The sequence below is a fragment of the Solanum pennellii genome, chromosome 4 (genome assembly GCF_001406875.1).
Source record: "Solanum pennellii chromosome 4, SPENNV200".
Classification (NCBI taxonomy): Eukaryota; Viridiplantae; Streptophyta; class Magnoliopsida; order Solanales; family Solanaceae; genus Solanum; species Solanum pennellii.
The window spans coordinates 36,087,747-36,098,003 of record NC_028640.1 but is presented as its reverse complement, the minus strand read 5'-3'; the positions used below and the strand labels follow the sequence as shown (position 1 = coordinate 36,098,003).

At 27.1% G+C, this 10,257-nt stretch overlaps 1 long non-coding RNA gene across 1 annotated transcript; it reads right to left on the bottom strand.

Moving 5' to 3' along the window:
* Positions 1 to 7,608: 7,608 nt before the first annotated feature.
* On the bottom strand, positions 7,609 to 9,836 carry LOC107016142. The gene is made up of 2 exons (XR_001456419.2): positions 9,168 to 9,836; positions 7,609 to 8,155 (listed from the first exon to the last, which is right to left on the bottom strand). It is a non-coding gene; the product is annotated as an uncharacterized LOC107016142 (long non-coding RNA).
* Between the last annotated feature and the right edge of the window lie 421 nt (positions 9,837 to 10,257).

Sequence of the window (10,257 nt, the reverse complement as noted above, 5' to 3'; positions counted from 1 at the left end):
AAAAAAAAAGAAGGTAAGGATCACTTAATTTTCTCATCAGTTACATTTTCAAATAAAATTTAAATTTTGTTCTTTTTTTTCTCCATAATTTTTACCTTTTTAAAATTATATTCATTCCACAATATATTCTATTTATATTTATTATAGTTTTTTATTAGTTTGTATTCATTCCAATAGGTATGCCGAATGTATATATATATATAGAAATATATTTGTATTCATATATTTTTTTTTCTATATAGTTTTTTTTCTTCAAAAATCTTGTATTTATTTATTTCAATATGTATTTTATTTGTATTTCTATTTATTCTAGTTTTTATTTAGAATTTTGTGTAATAATATATAAAATACAAAAAAATAGTATGATGAAAAAGTGAATGAAATATAAAATTGAAAAGAAATAATTGAATATTTGGTGTACTTATTCTTAAATAAAATACATAACAAGTTGATATACTTTTAGAATAAATACAAATTAGAAAAAAAATATCAAATTTAGAAACAATGCAACATAATTGTTGAATGAATACAACTATTAATTGTAAAAATACATACTGACTAAAACAGTATCAAAATTCAATATATACTTCCAAATTTATGAATACAAAAAATAATAAACTATGAAATACAAAAATAAATACTAATTGTGGTACATTGACATAACTATCACAAAAAAAAAATACAAAATGAATTAAATATATGAAATACAATTCCAAATCTATGGATACAAAATACAATAAAACAATGAAATACAAAAATACATACTGACTAAAATAACAAAAAAATTTAATATACGCATCCAAATCTATGAATACAAAAAACATTAAAACTATGAAATATACACAATCAAACTCATATAATGTGTTACATTGACATAACTAACACAAAAAAAAAAAAACACAAAGTACAATAAATATATGAAATACAAAAATAAATACTAACTATAACATAATAAAATTCCATATACACTTCCAAACGCATTGTAACAAGAATTTTTTTGAATCTTAAAAATTACTAAGCAAATTAAACTAAACATGCAAGACACAAAACATGTAAAAAAAAATTATCTTCTCCAACAAATTGGTCTTCTTCAACTTCATGGTTATGAATTTGTGTGGGATTTTGCACATTGACGGATTCAGGCATTTTTTCCCGTCGTATATCCTCCTTAGATTAGAAGTGGAACCTACATTGTTGTTTAATTCTTGAATGAAAAAAAATTAAATAATGAAAAATCGGATGAACTTTGATTATTTTGTCCAATACCTCTAGTAACTCTCTTGAAAACGTCTATTGAAGAGACAATTATATAGTCTCAAACCCTAAAAATGTTTTAAGAACAACAACAAAACAAAAAAAAATTAAATAAAAACATTAAAATCAGTAAATAAATAAATAAGGAATCTGAAAAATATAATATTCAAATCAATGTTAATCTTCAAATCAAATCTTGCAACGAAGTTAAATGAGAATAATAAAAAATATTAATATATTGAATCGAAAATCTGTGGAATTGATTTGGAAGAATGTTAGAGAGAGAAATTGAAAAGAAGCTTAAAAAAAGAGAGAAAAATCTGGGGATTTAATTAGGAAGAAAGTAAGAGAGAGAAATTGATAAGCTTAAGAAAAGAGAATGAAAAATTAAAATGACATTAATATCTATCCAACTACATAAATATAGGAAAATATGTAATCTATGAGAGAGAGAAAAAAGGTGTAAATAATGAGAGAGAAAATATTAATTATATCAGAACAATTATTTATTTTTAAAATAATGACATTTTTGACATGTTTACTAATATTATTAAAGTATGGATAATATCACTAAATAAGTTAGTTTTTTTGACTAGTTAACTATATTTCCCTAAAAAGATTTAGAAGAATAACAAAATTTTGTAAAAATAAAAAGTGTATTCAAAAGATAAAAAGCCTCCGATAATTCTCAATGGCCCACTGAATTAAAGCAACCTGGCTCAATGGCCAACTGGATTAAAGCCACCTGGCTACTTATATATTTAATGGCCCAAATTAATTTATGTTATACTATTTAGATATTCCTTCTATTTGTCTGCTCGCGCAAAACATTCAAATTAATTTTGATATTTTTTTTCATCCTTTGTGGCTCAGATCAATTTCGACTGAGATGTCAATTATTACCAACGCCATTACTTACTTAAAGGTTCAAAAGGTGATTGAGAATTTGTATAAAAATCAAATCGATTGAATGAACTCTCCCTTTCAAAATACAAAATAGAATATTCTAAATCAAATAAAAAAGAAATTAAATTCAACCCAAAAAATACTTTAAAGGAAGTAAAATGAAGTTAAAAAACGATCTATACTCCCAAATCTGATAGTTACATGAACAGGAGAGCAACTGAAAAAGTAAACTAGCATCTCAATTTTGAAGCATATGAATTAAATTGTTATTGGGATAAGAACTAAAACATGAAAAGTCTATCAAAGAGAAAAAAAAACTAGTAGAGAGAATAATAATCTGGTTTTTGGGATAAATTAAAAGGATAGGTAGGGCTGTCTTAACTGAATTTTATGATTATTCATGACAAATATATCTGAACCATTAAACGTATAAGCAGCCAAGTGGCTTTTATCTAGTACAACATTGAAAATTATCAAATAATTTATTCCTGAATTGAATCCTTGACTTTAATAATTTATTACTCGATTGAATTCTTTCTCTTAAAAAATGAATATGAAAACTCACCACTGCACAAACAATTGAGGGATAAAATTTTGACATTAATATCACAATTTGAATTGTGTTGGTATACATACACAACAACGCATAAGTTAAAAAAAAATACATTATGTATAAGTATAATGATGTGATTCAATTATTTGAAATTAAAGATCACTAAAAATTACCTAACGAAGTCATTAAATTTTATTTTGCATCAATAAAATCATTCAATTTAAAGACTTTTATCTTTAGAAATCATTCAACTACATTTATGGGAGATTGAATATAAATAATAGATTTTATAATGTTGCTTATTTGTGGATTTATTATTACATGGCATAAAAATAATTTGATTAACCATATCAAATTTATTCTAATGATAATTGTAGTTGATTAATTTTTGAAAATGAAATTCTTATGACTTTATTAGTTATAAGATAATTTTCTAAAGTTAATTGACCTTTTAACGAAAACAAAAAAATTATGATTAAAAACAAGATGATAACTTAATAGAATAAAATTAAAAGTCACTTAATGAAACACTAACAATATGATATATATTTGGGATAATGCACAAGTACCCCCTAAATCTATGTCCGAAATTTCAGAGACAAATTTATACTATACTAAATAGGGGTATGCAAAAATCGAACCGAAAAAAATATTATTGGGTTATTGTTATCAGATAATTGGGTTATTGAGTTTTTAATGGATTTATAAAAAAAAGTTATTGGGTTATTGGTTCGGTATCGGGTTTTACTATTGAGTTATGAGTAAATTTCACATATAGCATTATATGTAGTATTATTATCAAGTTATGGCTTTAGAGTTTCAATTTCATTTTGTAGCATTTAATATCTCACTCTATAGCATTTTATTAGTAATTATATTGTTAATTATAATATATTAAAAAGAGTTGTTCTTAAAAATTAAGTAGATAAAGTGATAATGAGTAATTAATTTTAACGATTAAGAATTCTGATAACATTTATTAAGTTGTTTTTGACAGTGCATTTATTGAATGTTGTATGCCTAAGAATTTGAAGAGTTTACCTTTTTATTGAGTTAAATTAAAGCTAGATAAATTATTAACATTACAATTATTCTTTATTCCAAAATTTCTCTATTATTTTGAAATTTCTTTCAACATAGAGTCCATTTTTCCCCAAGATTTTAAGATTATTTTCGTAGCTGCATATTTCAGTTTTGATGGATAACTTTGTGTCAATTTTAATTAAACATGGTGGAAAGTGGAATTCTTCGGGTTAGTTTTTAGTTATGATTTGTTTCTTTTAATTATGAATTGTTGATTTTATTTAGATTTGTCGTTTTTTACATTTAAAACATTGTTAAATTTTTTTGTTAACTGTATTATATGTAATACAGTTTGTAATTTTTTTTAAAAAAGAAACAGTATGTTCTGTATAGCGTACATGAAGTCTGAAATTTAATTTTTTAGTGAATGAAATGTGTATGAAGCATGTATCATTTGTGTATGAAATTTTATTTTTAATAGTACAAAATTTTGTTTCTATTTAAATTATAATATATGTTATTGTATGAATTTTGTTTTTAAAATGTATTGTGTATCTTTAATTGGAGTATTGTATAAGTTAGTGAATGATATAATTAAATGTTTATGAATTATATGAACTGATTAGTGTATAGGTAATTGAATCATATAGTAAATATGTATGAAGTGTGTATGAATTATATAGCAATTATACATGTTATTTTACTAAAATATTATTTTAATGTTGTGAAACAGGAAAATACGTCGATTTTCAGATGGAGGGCATCATATATGATGCGTCTACTCTCTATATTGGTTTAGTTAATGCAATAATAACTCAACTTAATATAGAAGAAAATATAAATTCTATTGAGATAAAATACGTTATTAACGATATGTGTCCCCCTATTACTATTCATAATGATGTCGGGGTAAAGATTTTTCTAGATCATAAAAAGGTTAATTTGGATTTCTTTTCAAAATATCCTTTGTGCATCTCTTTGGTAGATCATGAGATGCATAATGAAGGTCATAGTGTTATTAATACTGATATAATAAATTGTGATGTTAGATTGACAAATAATTACATTGATCTCTACTCCAATAATTCTTTTCGCTTAATCGGAATGAATTTAGAAGGAGTTATCAATGAGAATAATGAAGGTGGTGATGATAAATAAGTGACCATTCAAACCTATTTGTTGCTGAGGATCAAGTTTACAACAATAAGAAAACACTGAAGGAGGTTATGAGGCATGTTGGACTTGTTGAAAAATTCAGTTTTTGTGTTGAGCGTTGTAATGCATCAAAATAAGTTTACACTACTGTTTCAAGAGCCTAAAATGCTGCCACCAGGTCCAAAGAGAACAGCGGGTAGACCAAAACTTGAAAGATGGAAGGTGTTTGCTGACGTGAAATTCAAAAGGACGAAAATGACTTGCAGTAGATGCCGTCAGGTTGGACACAATAGAAAGACATGTTCAAATTATCCTGTGCAAAAACAATGATTTTGTAATGTTAAATTTGTTATTATGTTGTTTTGAATGTTAGAAACACATTTTGTTTTATTGAGTGCAGTAGTTATCACTGACATTTATGGTATTCATATAATGTTTCATACAATTTTCATTCAATTTTCAAATGATATATATATATATATATATATATATATATATATATATGAAAATTGAATGAAAACTCTATGAAACATTATTTGAAAACCATAAATGTCAATGATAACTACTGCACTCAATAAAACAAAATGTGTTTATAACATTCAAAACAACATAATAACAAATTTAACATTACGAAATCATTGTTTTTGCACGGGATAATTTGAACATGTTTTTCTATTGTGTCCAACCTGACGGCATCTACTGCAAGTCATTTTCGTCCTTTTGAATTTCACGTCGCCATTGGAGTATAGATCAACGTAATTATTTGTCAATCTAACATAACAATTTATTATATCAACATTAATAACACTATGACCTTCATTATGCATCTCATGATCTACTAAAGAGATACACAGGATATTTTAAAAAGAATCCAATTTAACCTTTTTCTGATCTAGAAAAATCTTTACCCCAACATCATTATGAATAGTAATAGGGGGACACATATAGTTAATAACGTATTTTATCTCAATAGAATTTATATTTTCTTCTATATTAAGTTGAGTTATTATTGCATTAACTAAACCAATATAGAGAGTAGACGCATCATATATGATATCCTCCATCTGAAAATCAACGTATTTTCCTGTTTCACAACATTAAAATAATATTTTAGTAAAATAACATGTATAATTGCTATATAATTCATATACACTTCATACACATTTCCTATATGATTCAATTACTTATACACTAATCAGTTCATATAATTCATACACATCTAATTATATCATTCGCTAACTTATACAATACTCCAACTAAAGATACACAATACATTTTAAAAACAAAATTCATACAATAACATGTATTATAATTTAAATAGAAACAAAATTTTGTACTATTAAAAAAAATTCATACACAAACGATACATGTTTCATACACATTTCATTCACTAAAAAAATAAACTTCAGACTTCATGTACGCTATACAGAACATACTGTTTCTTTCAAAAAAAATTTACAAACTGTATTACAGATAATACAATTAACAAAAAAATTTAACAATGTTTTAAATGTAAAAAAACGACAAATCTAAATAAAACTAATAATTAATAATTAAAAGGAACAAATCATAACTAAAAACTAACCCGAAGAACTCCACTTTTCACCATGTTTAATTAAAATTGAAACAAAGTTATCCATCAAAACTGAACTATGCAGCTATGAAAATAATCTTGAATTCTTGGGGAAAAAATGAATTGTATGTTGAAAGAAATTTTAAAATAAAAAAAAATTGGAATGAAGAATAATTGTAATGCTAATAATTTATCTAGCTTTAATTTAACTCAATAAAAAGGTAAACTCTTCAAATTCTCAGGCATGCAACATTCAATAAATGCACTGTCAAAAGCAACTGAATAAATGTTGTCAGAATTCTTAATCACTAAAATTAATTACTCATTATCACTTTATCTACTTAATTGTTAATTAATTTTTAATAACAACTCTTTTTAATAAATTATAATTAACAATATAATTACTAATAAATGCTATAGAGTGAAATATTAAATGCTAGAGAATGAAATTGAAACTCTAATGCCATAACATGATAATAATACTACATATAACGCTATATGTGAAATTTACTCTAATAAACTTGTTGGGGACAAGTTCAAAATAATTGTCCATGCAATTAGGTGTTGCACTAAAAAAAACATAAAATCAGACATTTTGTTGTGCAAGATATTTTCTCTTCATCAGTAGCTTCGACATTTGCTAAGACCTATTTGCTTAGACTTAACAAAGGTTTGAATTTGAATAGTTCATGTTTTACTTCGAAAAATAATAAAAGAAGAAAAAAAATAACTAAGTTTTGAAAAATCGTTTAAACTTATGATTTATTAGAAATCGATTTTTCAATTTAAAAGAGTTGCCACACAATTTTTTTAAAATAAAAATCAAGAAAAACATAAGATTTTCAAAAAGATTGAAACAGATAAAAAAATCAATTTGAAAAAATGGGTTTAGTTCAATGTACATTCCGAGAAGGTGTTAACCCTCAATATGCCCACTAACTTGCGTTTGACCGACGATTTGACTAAAATGACTTTTAAATAATGTTTTTTAATTTCAAATAATTAAAGGAAAATCAATTCTTTTTATTTATTTACTCAATTTTATTATTGTATTATCTTAAGGGAAAAATGAAACACAGAGAATTTCTTAAAGGGAAATAATTCATAAGGCACTATAACTTATGAAAATAAGGCTAAAAGTGTGTATATATATATATATATATATATATAACTATCTGTGGGAAATTAATTAAATTAAACCAACTTTAATAAGCAAATGAAGATAAGATAGGAAATAAAACCAAATTCTTGGGCCTACGCTCAACCTGTCCTAAATCTACAATTCCTTCATAATGGGCTTGGCCTGTTTTTGGGATCTTTTGGACCCATTTGTCTGCTGGGACCTGCTGGAACACAAGCAAAGCCTAGTAAAATTGGGCATTGGCCCATATTCATGCCAAAGTGAGTCATGTATACAATGTATACGGGACTTATGCTTCGTCTCTGCCCTGTTTTTTTTATTTTTAACCTGTAGCTACTGTGTTTCAATCCATATTTTCATATTTTTGTGACCTGTATATCATTATTTTCGCAGTGTATACCATTTTGTATTGTTGTGTACAGACGGTATACAACCAGTTTTTGGGCTTTTGGGACTTGAAAATTCAATCTCCAGCATGTAGATTGCCTCCGATTCACTCGAACAAGATGAGGATGACTCGAAGAAATTCAGCTCAATGCAAGGATGGAGTCTGATAGACTCAGATGGTGTCACATGTGGCAAAACGGAAGGAAGAGAGTTAACAAAGAACCTTCACTTGAATCAAATTTAATAGAGCAAACAAGAATTAATTTATGCCAATATCTAGATACTCGAAAAGAAATAGAAAACAAAATTCATGGTGCATAACTTAATGCTCATGACTAAGGCTCCTATTTGCACTAATTTATGACAAAAAACAGTAGCAACACACCCATGACTAGAAGCCATAAGCATATTCATGTGTATAATACTTGGTCACAACCATATTATCAAATCAATCTTGAATACATAGAACTTAATACTAATGACTCAAATAAATCCTATGACTTAGCTATTAGCTACTATTTTCAATTAAGACATATCAAAATGAAAGGACACTTAGAACTTCTTCTTGTTTTAAAAAATAAAATGAAGCAATATCCAAAGATGTAGCCAATTCAACAGATGCAGCAAATTTGAATCAGAGGAAAAGAAATCAGAAAAAGAGCATCTGGACAAAGGGAAACAAGCCTACACTCTCAAGTAGACTCAACAAAGCAACAAAATAAAAGGAATTAAAACGAGTAATAACATACAAAATATAAGAACCCAAAATAGTGGTGAATGCGGCATTACTCGAAATGCTGACATCTTAATTCATTCATTCAACTCGAGATTAAAGAATAAAGGATATGACGTCGAATAAATCAGATTTACAACTTCATGATTAAGGATATAATGGACTAAGACAAATAGCATAGTTTGAAAACTAAACAAAATGCAACTATGAAGATTCAACAAGGAACAAGAAGAGTAACAATTTCAAAGTACGAAACAACTTCTAAACACATTCATGATCTACACATACATATGGGATCATATTTAACAAGCAAACGACCAAATCTTAAAATCACACGAGGAATCCATATCCTTAATGGACTACCAGAACTGTGCAACCAACTAAACAAACAAATTAAGACTCAAATTAAAAAGAAAACTGTAAGAAGAGAGAAGTTGTATACCTTTTTTGAGGCAACGAATCAAGACGAGAACATGCAGGGGAGCCACCTTCCACTATTCTTCTATTGCAGGAGCTCAGATTCAAACAATAAGACCCCCGAAAAAAATGCAAGCAAAACCAAAAGACTGACTCTTTTAAGATATATTTTCTAATGGTAGATTATGACTAACTTCATACCTCTTTTTTGTTCAATTTCTCTCACACAACTTTTTCCTCTGTTTTTCCTTTTTTTCTCCCAACTTTTCAACCTTTTTCTTATGTATATATATTTCAACTCTTGTAACTCTCTCCAATATTTTCTCCCACTCCAACAGTAAAAAGATAACAAACTATATATAGAAGGGAAATTAGGGTTTGAAAAAAAAAGGGGGGGGGGGGGAGGGTGGAATCAGATGAAATTTTCGGACCAAAACCAAACCTATTGAAAATTCAATCCTTTGAAAAAATTTTCCATTTAGGCTAAACACCTTTTCTTGAAGCTTCAACCCCATTCCAGAAGAGGAAAGGGGGATGGACGCTTGGATTGGATTCTAGCGTCCCTGGCGTCGACGTGGAATGATCTCGCATTGGTCAGGACGGGGGCAACAACTGGAATTGCAGAAAATCTGTACAAGGACTTGAAGAAGGAGATGTTGGGGCGTTCTGGATTTCTTTTTGGAATGAGAATCGGGCCGGGTTCGGAGCAGCTAGGGAGGGTGAATGGAATTGGAGGTGGGCTGGGCATTATAATAGAGAAATGGGCTGAAATTTTAAGTAATTACGTGATGTAAATTGGCCCAAAATTGGTATTTTGATGGGTTCTGGAATGGGTTGAAGCAGTATTGAAGTGGGCTGCTAAAAATTGGGAAAAGGGCCCAAGATTTGGTTTGCAAATGGGTTTAAGGATTTCACTAATAACTAAATAATAGGAACTAATATAAATTAAGGATTAATTACCTGAATATACAACTTAAGTTTACATATGCTCCATATTTCCCTTCTTTTTTTAAAAATTACTAAAATCCCTATTTTTTAATAAATTTAATCTAACAGATTCATTAATAAATTAGAATCCTAATTAATACAAACCAATTAAATCTTACCCCTAATTA